Source organism: Arvicanthis niloticus, chromosome 14, assembly GCF_011762505.2.
Source record: "Arvicanthis niloticus isolate mArvNil1 chromosome 14, mArvNil1.pat.X, whole genome shotgun sequence".
NCBI classification, from domain to species: Eukaryota; Metazoa; Chordata; class Mammalia; order Rodentia; family Muridae; genus Arvicanthis; species Arvicanthis niloticus.
The window spans coordinates 33,708,917-33,726,183 of NC_047671.1; the positions used below are offsets into that span (position 1 = coordinate 33,708,917).

Genomic DNA, 17,267 nt, shown 5'->3' on the forward strand with positions numbered 1-17,267 from the left:
AAAGGGTGAACAGTCTTCTGATGCTGAGGGACGCGGTGAGTCATGCTATTACAGTAAAGTCTCCCATAGTAGACAGCAGTCTCCAGAAACAATTGCATGTGTTCAGCCTCTCAGACTGTATTTTCTCCAAGTCGAGAGTCAGGAGAGTCATTTATCCCTTGTGCTGTCCTTTCTCCCTAGTATTTCTCCAGAGTTGGCAATTATTTAGTAAAATCTTGCTCATAAGACCATGTGCTGACTACAAATGGGTTCATATTTCTTTATAGAGAGAGAAGTTTGAGGACACCCACTTGTTTTCTCTGGACTTCCTCTGAACAATGTTAGGATCTGAAATTTTTGCCTCTTGGCATTTGAGACCTAACATCAAAAAGGATATTACGTCAAAAAATTTCATGTTGCTATATTTAAATGGTAATTACTTTCCCCCTGACTTAGCTCTGAGCTTGAGAAATTTCATAGGCTCAGTTATTTTTATTTTGTTGGTACCATGAGATGAATTTTTTTTCTGAATCAAAACCACCTAAGCTCAGGTTAAAAAGATGGAGGAATGCTTAGATTGAAGCTCTGGTTTTGTCTTACATGTTAAAATGTTTATGTTCTAGTGAAAAAAGTGAATAGTCCTTTTGTTTTTTTTTTTATTATTTATTATGTGTGAATTTTTTTTTATTTAAGTGTTGGAACACAGTTTTAACAGTCAATATAGCCTACTACAGTAATAGAGGACACAGTTAGATTCCCTGGGACATTTCTTTAGAGAGCCATGGTTTCCAAGGGAAGAACTGAGATGGAGATTTCAGCCCTGCTTGTATATTATGCCCACACATGCCTTTTAGAAGCTGGCCTGGAATTCAGATCAACTGACCCATACTATTTAGGGACCAGCATAGCCTGATGGTTAGAAATACAAATTCCTGGGAGCATAATACACAGCAGAATTGGAAACCAACTACCCAGACAAAGCAATTCTACATTTTGTTCAGCCAAAAGTTAAATGACTTAAATAAAAGTTCTTTAACTAGATCCCTGGGAATGTTTTTGGTTGTGTTTCTCAGTAGAGTTTTTCAGTAGAGTAGAGAAAGAATGATTTTCTAGTGATTTTTGCCTGTCTGTTTCTTGACATAATTTGAACCTTTCTCTGTAGAATTGGGTTTCTGAGAACTGGTGGTTTCTCTATGTATTTCATTTTTTTTAAAGGCCCATTGACAGTTGGACAATATGAGGCATCCATTTCCTAACCACAAAAACAACTCATTTCTCTCTCCATGTAAAATATTTCTAGTGAAGAACAATCTGCCTTTTGAGGAAGACTGTAGGCGGACTTGCTGGGATTGGCTGTCGCCATGATGGCTGCCTGCTGAGGCAGCTTTTGGAGACTCAGTGGCAGTGGCGAGTGGGTTTTGTTTTTGTGGTTTCAAGTGACCTTTGGCTACAGTAAGCTATTTAAAACCCCAAGCAGGAAGGTGAGTCTTGGCACATCTAGGAATTAGGTTGGCAAGGTACAAATAGAGAAAGGCTTTTCTGGGCCTTTTCTCATATTACGTAACTATTTCCTGACCATTTGGCTGGCACTTCCTTTGAATATTTTATTATCTACTTGGTTTGTAATCAAGACCACCCACCTGATTTCAGCCTGCAGACTTCTCCCCCTGACACTCCCCCCCCCATCTTTTTATTCCCTCAAGCCCTCAGCGCATGTGTATTCATGTTTTTGCTTTCCATTCACGGAGACCTCCAGCTGGGAAAATATAGTGTGTACAATACTCTGTGCCTTCAGCTGACATTGCTCATAAATTGCAACAGAAACACTGCTATCAGCAGCTTAATAGCAGGTAGAATACAGCCCTACATATCAAGCCTCAGCAGGAGACACAATCTATGGTTACCAAATTTCCAGTGGCGCAGGGGAGGGGCAGAAAGTTTTCTAAGAGCGACCACAGCAGCATTGGGTGCGCATTCACTGAAAGGAGCTTTCTGAAAAGGACACGGGGGGGGGGGTGGGGTGGGAGGGTGGAGGGTGGGGGGCTAACTCAGTAGCTGTTCCATCAACACTTTGTTGGGTTATTTTTGAGACACTCCCAAAGTGGTTTCTGTGGTAGAACTGGGTATAAAGGGCAAGTTTGTTCATTCTCTTCCTCTCTTTCTCTTCTGTCCTTTTAAAGGGGAAGGTCTTTGAAAATATAGTGGAAAGGGTTCTGGTTAGCAGATTCCCGGGACGTTGAATAGCTGTACTTGATGTATGTGGGGGGCACAATCACCTTCCCACACAGGTGTTTGGCAGAGGCTCTGGGACCAGTGGGAGTGTGAAAAGCAAGCAGTGATATCTCTTTTGTGTCAGGGTTAGCTTATCACACTCTGTGACCTAAGGATGTGTATTCTGAAACACAGAGATCTGAGATGACATCCTTAGCATCTTCGTAAGAAAGTTGGACTTGGGGCCAGCGAGATCACTTATCTAGGTAAAGGCCTTTCCCATCAAACCTGAGTTCAATCCTCATGATAGAAGAACCAACATGGTAAAAGAAGAGAATGTCCTCCCACAAATCATCCTCTGAACTTCACAAGTGTGCCAAGGCACACAAAAATTAAATGTGTGTGGGCTTACCTGAAACCCTATCACTGTGTGGGGCAGACACGGAAGGGCCTCTGGAGCTTACACTCGTTGAGAGACCCTGTCTTGTAGGAATAAGCTGGAGAGATGTAACATGACACCTGACATCCTCTCGTGGCCTGTGTGTACTGGTGTGCCTACACACACCCACACACATGAACACATGTGTGGGGGAGTCTGAACAAGATAGGCATGCTATAGACGTATTCCGCTCAAAATTGTGTGAAAATAGAAGATACCTCTGTGATGTAAGATTTTCTGTGACTTTGTTCTCATAAGTGAGGTTATATTAACATTTTGAAGAGTTGCAAGTTCCTGTCCAAAAAGGAAAGGATGTCTAGGGCCCTGTCATCTTCTGTGAGAAGCCATTGTTGGTATTCTGCCTCTTGCCAGAAGAGATTAGTGTGGATGGTGGAATAATTCCCTCCTTAAATCAAGTGAAGCTGCTATGCTAATACTCCTGTCAAAGGGCTCAGGCAGTTAAAAGTCCTTAGCCGCTGTTAAAGTGCCTTAGCAAATTTCCCCAAAGGGAATAGCAAAATGCATCCCACCCTCACCCTGAGAGTATGGGAAAGAAACTCATCAAAACCATGGCTCCCCATTTTTTTCTTGAAGATATTCAGCGCATATATATATATATTTCTTTAAAGAATCTAAGCGCCACCTTACATCCTGTGGGAGGAGCTAGCAATTAGTATCTTCAATAAACACCCAGTGGGATTGTTTAGCACATGGAGAGTTTGAGGAAACATTCAGTATGCCTAGAGCTAAGATGCAAATACACCATCCAAAAGGAAAAGGGATTCACATTCCTTGTGGTCCTTCCAGGATAAAATTTTGACTCTCATTATGTAGAGAAAGCTAGAGCCTTGAAACCTAAGTGTCCTCATGCACTGACAGCCCTATTTGGCTTGGCCATTGTGAGCTTCAAAATGTCCTGCCAGGTAATTTCAAGTAGTTGCAGACTGACGTACTGGTTGATCACCATTCAGAAAACACCCCTGCTTCTTCTATTTCTGGAACTCAAGTAAAGTGCATTCTTGAGGATGCAGTCCCTACCATTCAGCCATCAGTAACTACTTCCTGGCTGATGTGAAAGAATAAAGCAAAAGTAGGTAAAGTCTCCTAGCTGAGGCAGATGAGCTCTGTTTCCTATTGTGATTTTGTCTTCTTCACCTGGTTCTGTGTAAGGCGTCTCTGGTCATGGTCATTCACCAAGTCTTGTTTCTCAGAGTTGCTTTTTCTGGTTTTGTTTGTGTCTTGACTTTAAACAAATTGAATTTTGTAGCAGGTTTATTGCAATGAATAATACTCATGCTCATCTTTTTAAACATTTCATGTCATAAATTTGATGCAACACTCTTTAGTTTTAGTTTTCTTGCTAATTGGGTCAAGACATTTAGGATGTATTGAGTGAAGACTCCCGGATCACCTGCCATAGGACTTCAGTACTACCTAGTGCATTTCATTGTTTATTCTTTTTCTTTCCTTCTTTCTGAAAAACACAGAGTTTCTCATGAATATATGACTGATATATGACTGAGGAGAACTTTGAACTCCTGATCCTGCTTTCTCCACCACCCAAGTGGCGAGACTATAGGTGTTGTACCACTCTGTCTGGCTCATGTGGTGCTGGAGATGGAATCTGGGACCTCATGGATGCTAGACAAGCACTTTGCCAACTGAGCTGCATCCCTGGTCCAAGAAATTTTTCTTGATTTTCCTATTTTTCAAAGCAATTTTTTTCTCCCTGTGTGCTATTCTCACCAAAGTGAAATTTTTGAGGGCTCTTGGCTCTGGAACAAGCCTCTCCTAATGCTCAGAAAAAACACTAAGAGACCTAGATGGGTGTAGTTAACCATGAAGCCATGTAAAGACAAAGGACCACTGGAAGGGAAGATGGTGGGCTATATACTCTTTGGTCTCTGTCCTGGTTTCTGCTCTGTTCTCATTAGTCTTGGGAGCCCAGACTAACCCTTTCATCTTGCTAGGCCTTTAAAGTGTTTCCTTCTCAATAAGGATTTCCCAAGAAGATAATTCTGTGCTTAAAATTATTTGAGTCTTTGTTTATTTATTTGTTACATTATTTGGGAAAGATTTTTCCTTTTAGATTGTTAGTAGGGTTCAGTAAATTAATATTTATGAGATTCTTTGAAAAAGGCATAACACACAGTCAGCACTTTATGCCTTCTGTTAAATCAAAGTGCATAGCAGTGTTGTATGTAATCATGTTTATTCTAATAACAGTCAAGGGAGCGTTCACTAGCCAGCCGTCACGTTCCCTGTGTTCAGATTTCCTCGAATTTGCAGGGCTTGTTACAGTGACTAACAACGATGGCAGTGTTGCCTACATATCAAACAGAGGTGGTGTGAGGGAGAAGCTGTGGTCATGGTGACACAGACATGCAGTGAACAGTGCTTGTGCCTGGAGCCCAGTCCTCTGATGGTGCCAATAGCTATTCTCTGGATTGAGGTGAAATGTAAATTCCAAGAAACCATAATTGAGGACATATCTGGCAGCTAATTGTGCTGTAAAAATTATTTAAGCACCCCCCTTCCTTCGCCCCTCCACTTCTTCTGCTAATTCAGCTTCCACACGATCATGTGAGCACTGGGGCTATGAACGCAGTCCAAGGAGACGTGATTTTATAAGGTTGACCCCAAATCCCTCCAGCAGCCAGGGATCAGGCAGTTCATTTTGAGTCTGGATTGGATTAAGTAAATGGAATTTACATTTCTGCAATCTTATGGAAAGAAGACAAGGCGTCTTTGACCAGACTTCCATCAGCATCTGCACTGGGCTGTTACTATTGACCATGGTTTTTTGGGGTTTTTTTTTTTTTTTTAGAATGACAGATTGCATTTTTAAAAAAATGCTTGTTTTTAATGTTTTCTTGTCTGTTCTGCGTAACACATGCCTGAATAGCAGTTTCTGTCTAGTTATTGTTCCTATTTATAAATATGCATCCATAAAATATTAGATTAATTAATTAGCTGATTAAGTATTAGAGCCCATGATCTGTTAAACAAATTAAACATACACTAACGAGTATACATACACACACACAGAAAACAAACCTAACTTAATATGTCACATGGACAAGAATTTAATGCTAATTCTTATCTACATTTGTCCCCTATACTAGAGGCCAGGTACATGATTCCTAATACATTAGCCACCTGGCATTTATAAAGAAACTACTTTATTATTTGGAGCATAAGGCTTAAGGTTCCCCAGAAGCACAAGGTGAAGAGAACACCTAGAGGTCACAGGCACTTGTCAAAGAAAAGTGAGGACTCAGTCCACTTCTGCCTGGCAGGAGCACACTCACCAAGGGCACATGAAACTATCTGTACCAACACTGGGCACAACAGGAAAGCACCTACTGAGTTGTCCGATGTGGACACTTGGGAACATGTGATCTCTGAGCTTCATGTCGCCAAGCAACAAGCTGAATCATTTTGTGTCTCCTTGAAATCAATTTCTGCTGATCACACACGGAGGTGGGAACCACAGCTTTTGAATATTTACATCCAGCCAATAAAATTTACGTTCCCTGAAAGGCAAAGAAGGCTGCCATTTCATGCTTCCTAACCTTCATTTTGTCTGCTCGTTGCCACACAAGCAGCCTGGTAGGCACTAATGTTCACGCCCATTACAGAGGAGAGCTTTCTGCGTAGTCAACTTTGTTTTAGAAAAATCTCCGGTTTCTTTATTGCCTTTATCTATTACATCTGTAAAATTTATTTAAGCAATGACAGATCTCTTTAGGGCTCTGAGTCTGGGAGAATAACCATTGGCGGGCCATTGGGATGAGATTTGTTGACTATGACTGTTCGTTAAATTGCAAGTAGTCAGGAAGGCTAACAGTCCAGACCTGCCATGCCCGAGCAGGTTATGGTCTGTGTTTAGAGCCTCTATGTCAGGTGAACGATGAATGTATCTCATCAATTACTTTTGGAATATTTAAAAAGAAAACAGAAGAAAGGGGGAGAGAAGAAAAGAAAAAAAAAAGTGAATGTTTTTTGAAATCCCAGAGGAAAGGTTCCTGACCTGTTTATCTTACAAGACTGTTCATTTCACCCAAGTTGTGTATCAAACAGCAGCAACAAAGCCAGAGAGCCAAACCATTTCCGGCTGTATTATAAGATCGGGAAGTGGGGAGCGGGGCCTCAGCCTCAGCAGCTGGGGATTTAATCGGTGTGGAGTTTAAACCTGTTAGACCTTCATTCGTTTTAAGAACTAGCCTTCCCTTTTACCTGTTTGGTAAGTGCTCATTCTTTGCCAACATTGAGAAAATGTTACTTAACCAGAAGAAGCAGCTGGGTGGTAAGCATCAGGACCCTGGGCCTCATGGGCAACTGTCTTGGTAGGAATATCATAGGAATGGTTAGGTATTGCAAGGGATTTGGGGGGAAAAGGCTTTCTGGAGTTCAGTGCTCCTGAAGTTAAAGAAAACCAGGTCCAGAAAAGGTGGGACATGGTTCTCCAGAACCAAGGGAAAAGAGAGTTATTTTGAAAGTCTTCAGTCCCAGAAAAGATTAAAGGCACCTTGAATTGTGAGGCAGGAGAGGGTACCCACAGAAAACAAATCTAAGCCTGGGATTGCTCCATAATGTGAGTAACGGGGAAGAAGTGACATCAGGAGTCATGAAGAGGTCAAGATAGACACACCCTGATACCCAGAGAGATGTAAGTGCTTCTGTGGAAAGGGATGTCTGGACTGTGAATTTTGATTCCTTTGAGAGAGAACCCACGTCATAAGATGTTAGAACTCTAGCCCACAGAGAGTTCTGGAATCACATACCCCAAGTCTTAATTACCTCCTAAGTACATAAACATAGACTTAGAAGGGGTTTGAGATTCTATGCTTCTTCCAGACATTATTTTCTATGACAAAGTACCTTATGAGGCAAGAAATGAATGTGGGAACCACTGGAATGCCACAGTAGGCATCAACCACATGGCCTTGGCCTGGGGGTTGCAGTTGAATTTGGTGTGTTTGCCACTCTGTTGTACTGGCTGCTTTCAAGGCTGGGCATATGCCATGACCATGTTTTCAAGGTTCTAAGGTGCTGCCGCTGAACCTAGAGTTGAGAGGAGACTCTCACACCTCCAGCACACGCCTTTTGCACACCTCCCCTCATCATACAGGCATCCTTGTTTACCCCTAGGGAATCCCCATCCATGCTCCTGTACGGAAACCGGGCTATTTATAAAACCGTGTTCTGTAACCATTCAGAATACACATGGGAGCAAGGACAACAGACGTCAGATCATGTTCAAATCTCTGACTTTCTAACCAGGGGACATCAGTTAAACATCCTTAGAGTTAATTTGCTCATTAGTAAGATAATAATTAAGGAACCTGACACACAAGCTCTGGGAAAACAAATGAGTTGATCTCTGTAAAAGTACCGATGCCTGTGACTCATGCATGGCAAGTTCCCAGTGTTCCTTGTGTTTCTTTTCCATCTTTTCCTCCTAGCAACTGCAATGCAAATGTTAGCCACTTGATATATAAGATACATTTTAAATTGCCTTTTTGATGCTTCAGTGGATACCTCCACCCAAGGTTCCACTCTGTCAAGATTCAATAGGAAAATCTCCAGTTCTGTTTGTCTGTTGGTTTCCACTTTTAGCAATATGTTTATGTATGTCTTAGGATGTTTTGTCCTGTTACAACAGCATACGTAGGATTGGGCGATTTATAATGGACAGAAATTTATTTTCTTACAGTCATGAGTCTGAAGAAGTCTAAAGTCATAACCCTGGCTCTGGGGTGAGGAAGATGGCTCAGTTGGTAAAACTGCTTGCCACACGGGCAATGGGGTTCCTGCTACAACAACTACACACCAAAGATGCCACTGGGTCCTAAGCCAACTTGCTTCTGTTGTTGTGATAAACACCATGTCTCAAAGCAGCATGAGAGGACAAGACATTTATTTGGTGTATGCTTCTAGATCACGGTCTATCGTCAAGGAAAGTCAGGAGAGGGACAGATGAAAGTGGGAAACTGGACACAGCGAAGGGACACTGCTTACTGCCTTCGATTCCAGGCTTGCTTACGATTCAGCTACTGCTTTTATGTGTCCTAGGCCTACTTGCCTAGGGATGGCACCAGCCACAGTGGCCTTGTCCCTACTATGTAATTTAGCACCCAAGAAAATGCCCTCACAGGCCAATCTGACATAAGCAATTCACGTGAGGTATCCTCTTCCTAGGTGTACCAAGTTGAACAACCAAAAAGAGCTATCACATCACCTAAATGATAGAATAGCTATTTACAAAATCCTAGTGCCGTTTAGGCATTATAAGAGTATAAGAGGCTATACAATGGTTTGATGCAAGAACTGTACCCCTATGTAAAGCTTTCAGTGTCTGTGGAAGAAGAGGGCTTTGTCCTAAAAGCCGTTCCCTAGATCCATCAGGATGACTTGTCTAGTCGAACTTTATTCAGATAATTAATTTCTCTGTGGTTCCTTTCCTAATTTACTTCCTGTCTACAAAAACAAAAAGAACAACAACAAGAAGAAACAACAAAAACAAAACAAAACAAAAAGACTGGGAGAGCTTTCTGTATGAAAACAGGCTACACAGCCATTCTCAATGTGAACACTTTATAACGTATATTTTGGCTTTTGGAGCCCACCGTGTTGGTGAATTTAATTGGCTATTGGCAGTCGTAAACATACATAAGAATTTATAAAAACACATCAAAGCCATTGGAACAAGACTGTCATCTAAAGAGCAATGATTTGAGGCAAATTTGAGTTTCCCCCTGGTCGGATTTTTTCTAGTATTCAAGGTGAGTGGTCCTCAGTGGCCCCACAGAATGTAATCAGGTCAAGCCTGGAGGCTTTCCCAGACAGAAAGGACTACCCGCTGTTCTCCGGGATGTTATCCTTTTTAGAAAGCCCAATCAGGAGTCTCATTACATGTCCATAAGTTACCAGCACACACAGAACAGACACGAACATGGCAGTGGCCCCGTGGCTTTCTGGGAAAATTGTTCCTTGCTTTAAGAAGTATATATGAATTCGTGCGTACTGATCCATACCTTAAAATACACTACCTGAAACAGTATAATCCTTTAGCTAAATGTCAACCCGTTTTGTAGTTGAAAAAAAAAATCTCAGTTAAAAGCTTAATTTAGCCATTTGGTGTTAGTGCTTTCATCCCACCCCCATTCAAAAATATTGATTTCTAAAATGTCAAAGTATGATTTCTTCCCTCAAATTCTGTCCTGTTGTTTACCACTTTCAACAGCAAAAGATGTTTGGCACTGTAACAGGCCTGGGAGGGCCTGGTTAGGCAGGGTCCTCTGGTGATTACCTTCCATCAGCCACTGGCTTTTCCACCCTCTCCCAGAGCAGTCTGCTTGAGTAAGAAGAGATAATAGCTTGCTTGCTTTTTCTTTCAAAGAAAGCCAGGAAGCCTTTGGACCAATAATTCTGCAACAGCTTTAGAGTGCTGGATTCTTCAAACAAAGCCGAGTGGCATCTTGTTCTCTTCACCCCAAGGCCATCTCTCTGCTGCTAGCTGCTCATAAATACAGCTCCCAGTTTCTACTGAAAACATCTTTAGTTATTGTAAGCAAGGGACATCAGAAGGAAATAATAGGTCTGCACCTCGTTCTTCCACAGGGCATTTTTCTTTCCTGGGTACCAACCCCACAGCTTTTTGTTATGAAAACAAGACAAAACAAAAATCCTTATCTATTGCTTCCTGTGCCAGCTTCCAGTATTAGCTCTGCCTAGCCAGACAGCCTGTTTGCAGTGATACTTGATTTAACAATCCAGGGATGGCAATCAGATTCTTGTTCCTCGTGCCACCAACCCCCACCACTGCCACCACCGCCCATCTTTCTCTCCTGTGTGCGTGTGTGTGTGTGTGTGTGTGTGTGTGTGTGTGTGTGTGTGTGTGGTGGGGGGTAGGTGTGTGGGTAGGTGTGTGGGTGTATGTATGTAAGATGTGGGTGGGTGGGTGTCCCTATATATCTCCTATTTTTATGCACATCTGCCTCTGTATGTACAGTTTTAAGAGAAGTACAAGACAACCTGGGAAGATAATTGAAATGTCTTGAGCCAGGTCTTTTAGAGTGAAGAGGTGTATAAAACACATCCCAGTGATGAGTACCAATTAACAGTGCATTGCTTTCTGGAAAAGACTTCAAGTTGGCTGCCCTGCAGGTCAGAGTCAATAAAGACTGAGTTACTAACAATAGCCTTTCTCTCTTGCTGAAGCCTTGGACTTAACCCTAACTTCATCAGACCAGAGAAAAAGAGAATAATGCGAACAATAGGAGTCTTGGGGGTTGACTTGAGCCTAATACTCGGAGGCTGTAAAAACTGTCAGAGAGCTTGATTGATAGGCTCAGATGCTCTAGTCCTCCATGCAGAGGACTAATGTTTCTGCCTCTTCTGAGAGAGTTTGATGTGCCACCTGGGGTCAGAACTTATCAGCCTGTGGGGCTAATGTTTCTGATGAGGCCAAAGTGCAGTCAATAATTTATACAGAAATTTGTGCTTAGCTCCACGAGGCGAGCAGGTTTTGACTTGCATCCCTTCCTCCATCTGAAAAAAGTCAAAGAACTTCAAGTTGTCCAGCCAGCAGCATTGCTGGGTGTGTTTGATTAACACTTAAGACAATTGTGAATTCAAAAAGAGACTTTTAGAAATCACTGTGGAGTATTCAGTTAGCCCATCGAGGCCCAATTTTGGAAGTTTCAGAATCCATCAGTGGAATGGGTAAAGGGAAACAACCGTCAGCAGTTTACCGATATACACCAGACTCGCCTCTAGGATGTAATGACCATGTCAGTTATTCCTGGAGTGACTTTGAAACAGTTCTGAGTGACCACGAGCAAAGTCCCCATGGTAGAGGTCTCAGAGTAGGACCAGCAGAGAGAAAATGTCTGGCAAAACCAAGGATGGAGTCAGCCGAGCAGAACTAGCTTTTTGTCTAGATGCCCAAAATATTCTGTCCAGTATACAGAGGAAACAGAACCTAGAGTAGCCATGATGGCTGTGCGTGACCACGCATGCGTACAGTGCATCATAACTCCCATATAAACGCATATTCATACAGCTCCTAGGAATTGAGAGTGAGGCAATGACACGGAGCAGGGCTGGTCAATCAATACCGAGCTAAGTTCTGTTCTCCTGCAAAATGACAGTTTGCTCCAGTTAGTGCTAACAAAGGCCCCTTTACCTTCGCCCTGCACTAGGAGATCGCTGTTAGTCACACTTCATTAGGTTTGTTTACAGAAAAGAGCTGGTCTCTAAGCAGGGTATTGAAATCCTTGTAACTCTATAGTCCCCCCCCCAAAAAAAACCTTCCCTCCCTGAAAGATAAGAACTTTGGAATGTGGGTGGGGGAGGGTGCAAAGAGACCTAGGACCATTGTCAGGAAAACTGGTTTAGATGGGAATAGAAAAGATGAGTTGCCCCTTTAAGGCATTGCTGTCTTGGGGGGGGGGGGACCAGAACCAGTACCCTCAGAATCAGACCAGACACTGCTGTCCTCACTGAACTGTGAAGCTTCACTTTGGCCTTCTAGCCTAGGAAAAGTGAGGCACGCTTGAGAACTTGAAATGAGTCTTCTTTACCTTAAAAGTAGTTCAGAGGAGCGGGGTCTAGGATTTCAAGTTGCAGTCAAGAGTCAGATGAGGAAACATTTGCTTTCAGCAATGAATGCTTGTTAGAAGAGATAACTTCCTAATGGCTGAGATTGGAGGTGTGTATATAGACGCAATAAAAGGTTCTCCAGGTTGGAATGTGCAACCCATAAGATTCTAAAACACAATTAGCCACATCTTGTGGCCTGCTCCTCCTAGGAATATATAGGCTAATGGTTACAGAAGCCTGGCTCTGCTTTACCTGAAGGAATGCTGGAAGACTTACCTTTTTAGTGTGGAAGCCTTATTTTTTTCAGCAGTGGCCTGAGTTACAAGAGAGTTTAAAGGATGTGGTCATGTGACTCTTACTAGTAGAGGGTGAAGCTAGAGTTCAGGAAAGTATAGGTTAGCTCCAGAGAGGACTGAGAATGAGGAGCAGCTGTCTCAGTCGCTGCATGCATTGGGGGTGGGGCACGGTGCCCCCTCTGGTTAGCGTTCTTCTTGCCTAGGCTTCGGAATTCACTGCAGATCCCTCTAGCTTGGAAGACACATCCTCATCTTCCCCTGTTACTTCCTGAATCTGAGCTATATTTTTATGTGACTCCATCACCAGAGTCATCAACCTTTGTGCTACCTGTGCGATATGGTCACTGTAGGAGAGAACGGGAATGGGCAAAAGCATCCATCAAGCTAATTCCATAATCGAGAGGGCACTGAGCCCAATTTCTCTGATATCCTGTTCTTTGTGTCGTTTCTAGACTGCCCAAGATGGTGGCTTCATCTGTTGTGTACCTCTTTGCATGCCTTATGCCTGCAAAATCTCTCCCCGTCTCTCTCGGTCACACACACACACACACACACACACACACACACACACACACACTCATACCCTGCAGTTCAGAGAGTCAGTTCCCAGTTTGAGCTGCTGTTGTAAATTGCTATTTTAAATTTCCGCGAGTGGAATAATAGCTGAGTGATCGTCCCCAGCAAATGTTGTTGGCCTTTGTAAAGAATGGCTCCTTCAGAGGCTTTCTGATTTACAGAGGACACAGCTGGTGGGCAGCAGAGCTGTAGGAATCTGTGGTCTCCTGGGCCTAGCAAGCTACAGATGAAAAGGGCCCAGAGCTGGCACAAAAGCAAATAAGCGCTCTGACTTTAACTAAAGCATCCTAATTTATAGGAAGCCCAGCTCTTCAGTCCCAGCGAGATCTATGGATCAGTAGCAGCCTTTTGATGTGGAGCATAATTGTCAATTGGTTCCCACTGTTTCCTTATAATTCAGGACCAGGCCTGGTTTAAAAAAAAAAAAATTAAAGCACAGTCGCGTAATCTAGAATTGTGGTACACATATTTGGACAAGCAATTCAATGATGTTTAAACCCGAAATTCTGCAAATGGCCACGACCTATAACCTGGTCCTGATCTGGGAGAGAGAAAGGGCGACTTGAGGACCACCTCCTCCTCTTCTCTTGCCCACTCTTTCCCTAAGGCCATGAGGTTTTCCATTCTCAACTTCCTCTCTATCCCTCCGATTCACTCATCTACAGAGTTACTTTGTCGTTCCTCCCAGCTTTTCCTTCCCCAGTGCTTGGTCCAGATAAAAATGGGAAAGCCGTCTGTTCCAGGACTTGATATTCACAGCATGTGAACTCCTCTACTCTGGGTGTGGAATATGCTCTTTTGATGGGGACCGGTATGAAGGGGTCCTTTTTGCCTTGGGGTCACTGTTTCCATCTTCACTGGCTGCTCACTTTGCCTGTTTCCCAGCTGAAGCCATGACAACATGGAGGGCATTGATAAGGAGGGGCTGTTGATGCAAAAGAGGCCCAGGAAGTGCAGGGAACTATGGGAGTAGGGATTTGATAGGCTATATCCCTTCAATTATCTGTCTTCAGTGAGAGAAGGGAGGCTCTGTCCGTTTCACTCAGGGAGACCTTGGCCATGTGCCTATGTTCCTAGGGCCACTTGTATGTAGCTATGTCTTGAAATAACACCCTCAAGAAAGGAGCGACTCTTAGGAGATGATGTTGCTAGAGTTCTTAACCTGATTCAACAAACCATAAAATACCTTTCCCACACTCTTGAATGCCTTTATTTCAAGGAAGAAAAATATTTCCTGATGAACTAATAAAAGCCTGTGTGTGTGTAGGGGGGAGGGGTAGATTCATTCCTACCCATGTGGGAGAGGTGAAAAAGCCTTTTCTAATGAGGGAACTGCTTCAAAGGGTATAAGAAGTCTGCATTGGAAGTCCATCATGGCAATTCAGATTTCATATAAACCAAAGAATTCCTGGAAAGCCCAGGTACAGAATCGGTATCGGAAATAAGATTGACTTTGGGCTCCATGATGTCAAGCCGCCAGGGAAGCAGTTACTTACTGGAAAGCATAGTCAAAAATCATAAATGAAGCCTCTTTGTACAAATATATACAGACATATTGTAGTCGTGGCATGGCATTTGCTTGTCCTGTTTATGCATTTAGATTACTTCAAAGGTTCGCCTCAGAAAATTTCTTCAACCCCCAGATCCCCTGTGCCTCCTTGTCCTTTCCTTCCCACTGTGTGTTGACTGAGCCTTGGTGGCCTCGTGCTCAGTGAAGAGTCTCTCTGGTTTGTTGTTTTGTTGTAGAAGTTCCCTTGAGATGTCCTCTTCCCTGTTCTGGCACTGTCATCTCAGACTTGCTTTCCAGCTTGTCTCCAAGTGAGGACTCTGGACACTTTAGCAGAAATTGTTACAGGAGCTTGCTGGCAATAAGGGTACTTGTGGTGATGTGAATGTTGTTTGCATAGAGAATATGTTTTAAAGCCATCAATGCTACTTTAGCATAGCTCTATCTGCTTAACGAAGGCAAATGCTTTTGTTACTGACCATTCATAAAATTGCTTTATGTGGTGTTTTCTGTCATGATGCTTTTCATGGCATTTCATGGCATTTGAAACATATTATAAAACCTACAACATTTTGTAAGCAGGAAACTTGCATAACATAGGTCCTGGCTCTTGCAATCCACAGGAATTTATCTCTAATGACCTGTCAGGAAATGGTCTTGTTTTCAGACACTTTCATGTCTCAGTCTAGCCTTGAACACATTGTTTCCTAGACTGGTCTTGAACTCTTGATTCTGCTACTATCTCCTAGGTACTAGAATTGTAATTATGTGCCACCATGCCCACCCATTGGCCCAGCATTTCTTAGAAGAAGTTGTGTCTTAGTCTGTTGTGATGTTGGTTTATCCTTCTACATCCGTGATTTTTGGCTAAAGGACATTTTGTCCCTATCTTCACAGGCAGCAAATGCATAGAACAGTCTTTTAGTGTTTCCGATGATGCCTGTCAAAAGCCTCATTCCTCCTCCCCTTTCTTCACCAGTAGACTTCTTAACAGGCCATTGTGATTTGTAGACATGGGAGAGGATATCGTTACTGGGGAAGCAAAGAAAAGAAAGCCAGCAGGAGCTTCCTTTAGCTGACCAGTCAGCTGGATATTGACCACCTGTCTTCATGGGAAAGAAATAGATGCTGGTGAATAAGTGAGAGTCTAGTTTTCCAAGAAGCTGAATGATTTTCCCAAATCAATACAGCTCATCAGGCCTCGGAACAAAGGCTGCCGGGGCGGTGACAGAGATGGAAGTGGTTCTGTGTTCTTCTGTGTATTAAAGCATAGGGCCCATGGGGAAACAAGGCTTCTCTGGCAGCCTGGGTCTGTGTGTGTATGTGTGTATGTGTGTTCATACTTAAAGACTTATTAAGTATATTAGTAGGAGGGAAATCCTTCCAGATTAAAACAAAAAGAGTGGTACAGATTGTGTATGGCTACTCAAGTATTTGGGGGAAACAAAAAGATGTGTGGGGATTATTTTGTCTTCTAAAAGGTAGATTAGAGCAAGACTCCATCTTTGCTTTTCGGTGTTGTTTGGGGTTTTTCCCTTCTTACTGGTGTTTAGACAAATTCAAACAAGCGTCTAGATATGAATGTTAGCCCCTGGCAGACAGCCCAAACTAGTCTGCCACGAATGAAACCAGCACCTCATGCCCCAGGAATAGCAGCAAAACGGAATACTAGACCATCATGTAGAGGTTATAATTAACAAAGGTAGAACGATTCCAATGTATTTCAGCCACCGACAGAGACTCACCAGCAAACTCCAGTCCTTCTGTCCTTTAATCGTTAAGCCCTCTGTGCTTTCACAAGGTGGTAAGTTAATGCCAGAACAGTGTGTCTGTGGGCTTTACGACTGGGGTGGCGGCACACTGGGGCATAAAGTATTTCATTATACTTCCTTTTGTCAGCCCTGCCCTATCTCGCAAGCTCCATTGCCATACATTATTTGTTCAGATAAAGCCCAATGTTCAGGGTGACTAATCGCAGAACTGTGTTCCAGATGGTTTGATTACAGGATGTGGTTAAAGTGACTCTTCAAACATTCAGCCCAGCAGTAGGGCTCTTTTTAAAAAAGAAAAAGGAGGAAAAAGAAGAAAGGGGGGGGGCAGCAACAACAAAAACCCACTATTTCATGGTCATATGACAACATTGACTTTTCTTGCCCTGATATACTATACATACATCCTTAGTGTAGATAATAGGAAAATCTTGTTGCTTTTTGGCTTGCAGGTATTTTTGGACAAACTTAGTTGTAAATTTAAAAATTTCACAGAAAATTACAAACTCTGTCTTCTGAAAGAGAATCTAGCTGAAGGTGAAGGGGTCTGAAGCCTGACCTGCGATTGAAGGCTCTCTATCAGCTTCCGTTCTGAAAAGGCCTCAGGACAGCACTCACAGAACAAAGCCAGAGAACTGTTATGGAGAGAAGTTCTGCACAAGGAAAAATGATAAGCCCCACTCTGCACAATGGTCACACTACAACAACGTAGGGTAACCCAGGCTCTGAAATAGTGACATTTCTATTATCATTGATGTTTCTCTTAAAAAAAAATAATAAAAGAAGTAAAATGTAACCAGTGAAGAGGAGAAGCACAGCACAAACGGGTTGCAATTTGGAGTTATTAAAAATGAGGTTTGCGTTTTCTGCCCCAGTGCACA

The 17,267-nt window shown here is 42.8% G+C and overlaps 1 protein-coding gene across 3 annotated transcripts in view; it reads left to right on the forward strand.

Moving 5' to 3' along the window:
* Positions 1-17,267, forward strand: part of Znf608 (zinc finger protein 608) — a 108,840-nt gene that overhangs the window by 73,707 nt on the left and 17,866 nt on the right. The window lies entirely within an intron of this gene.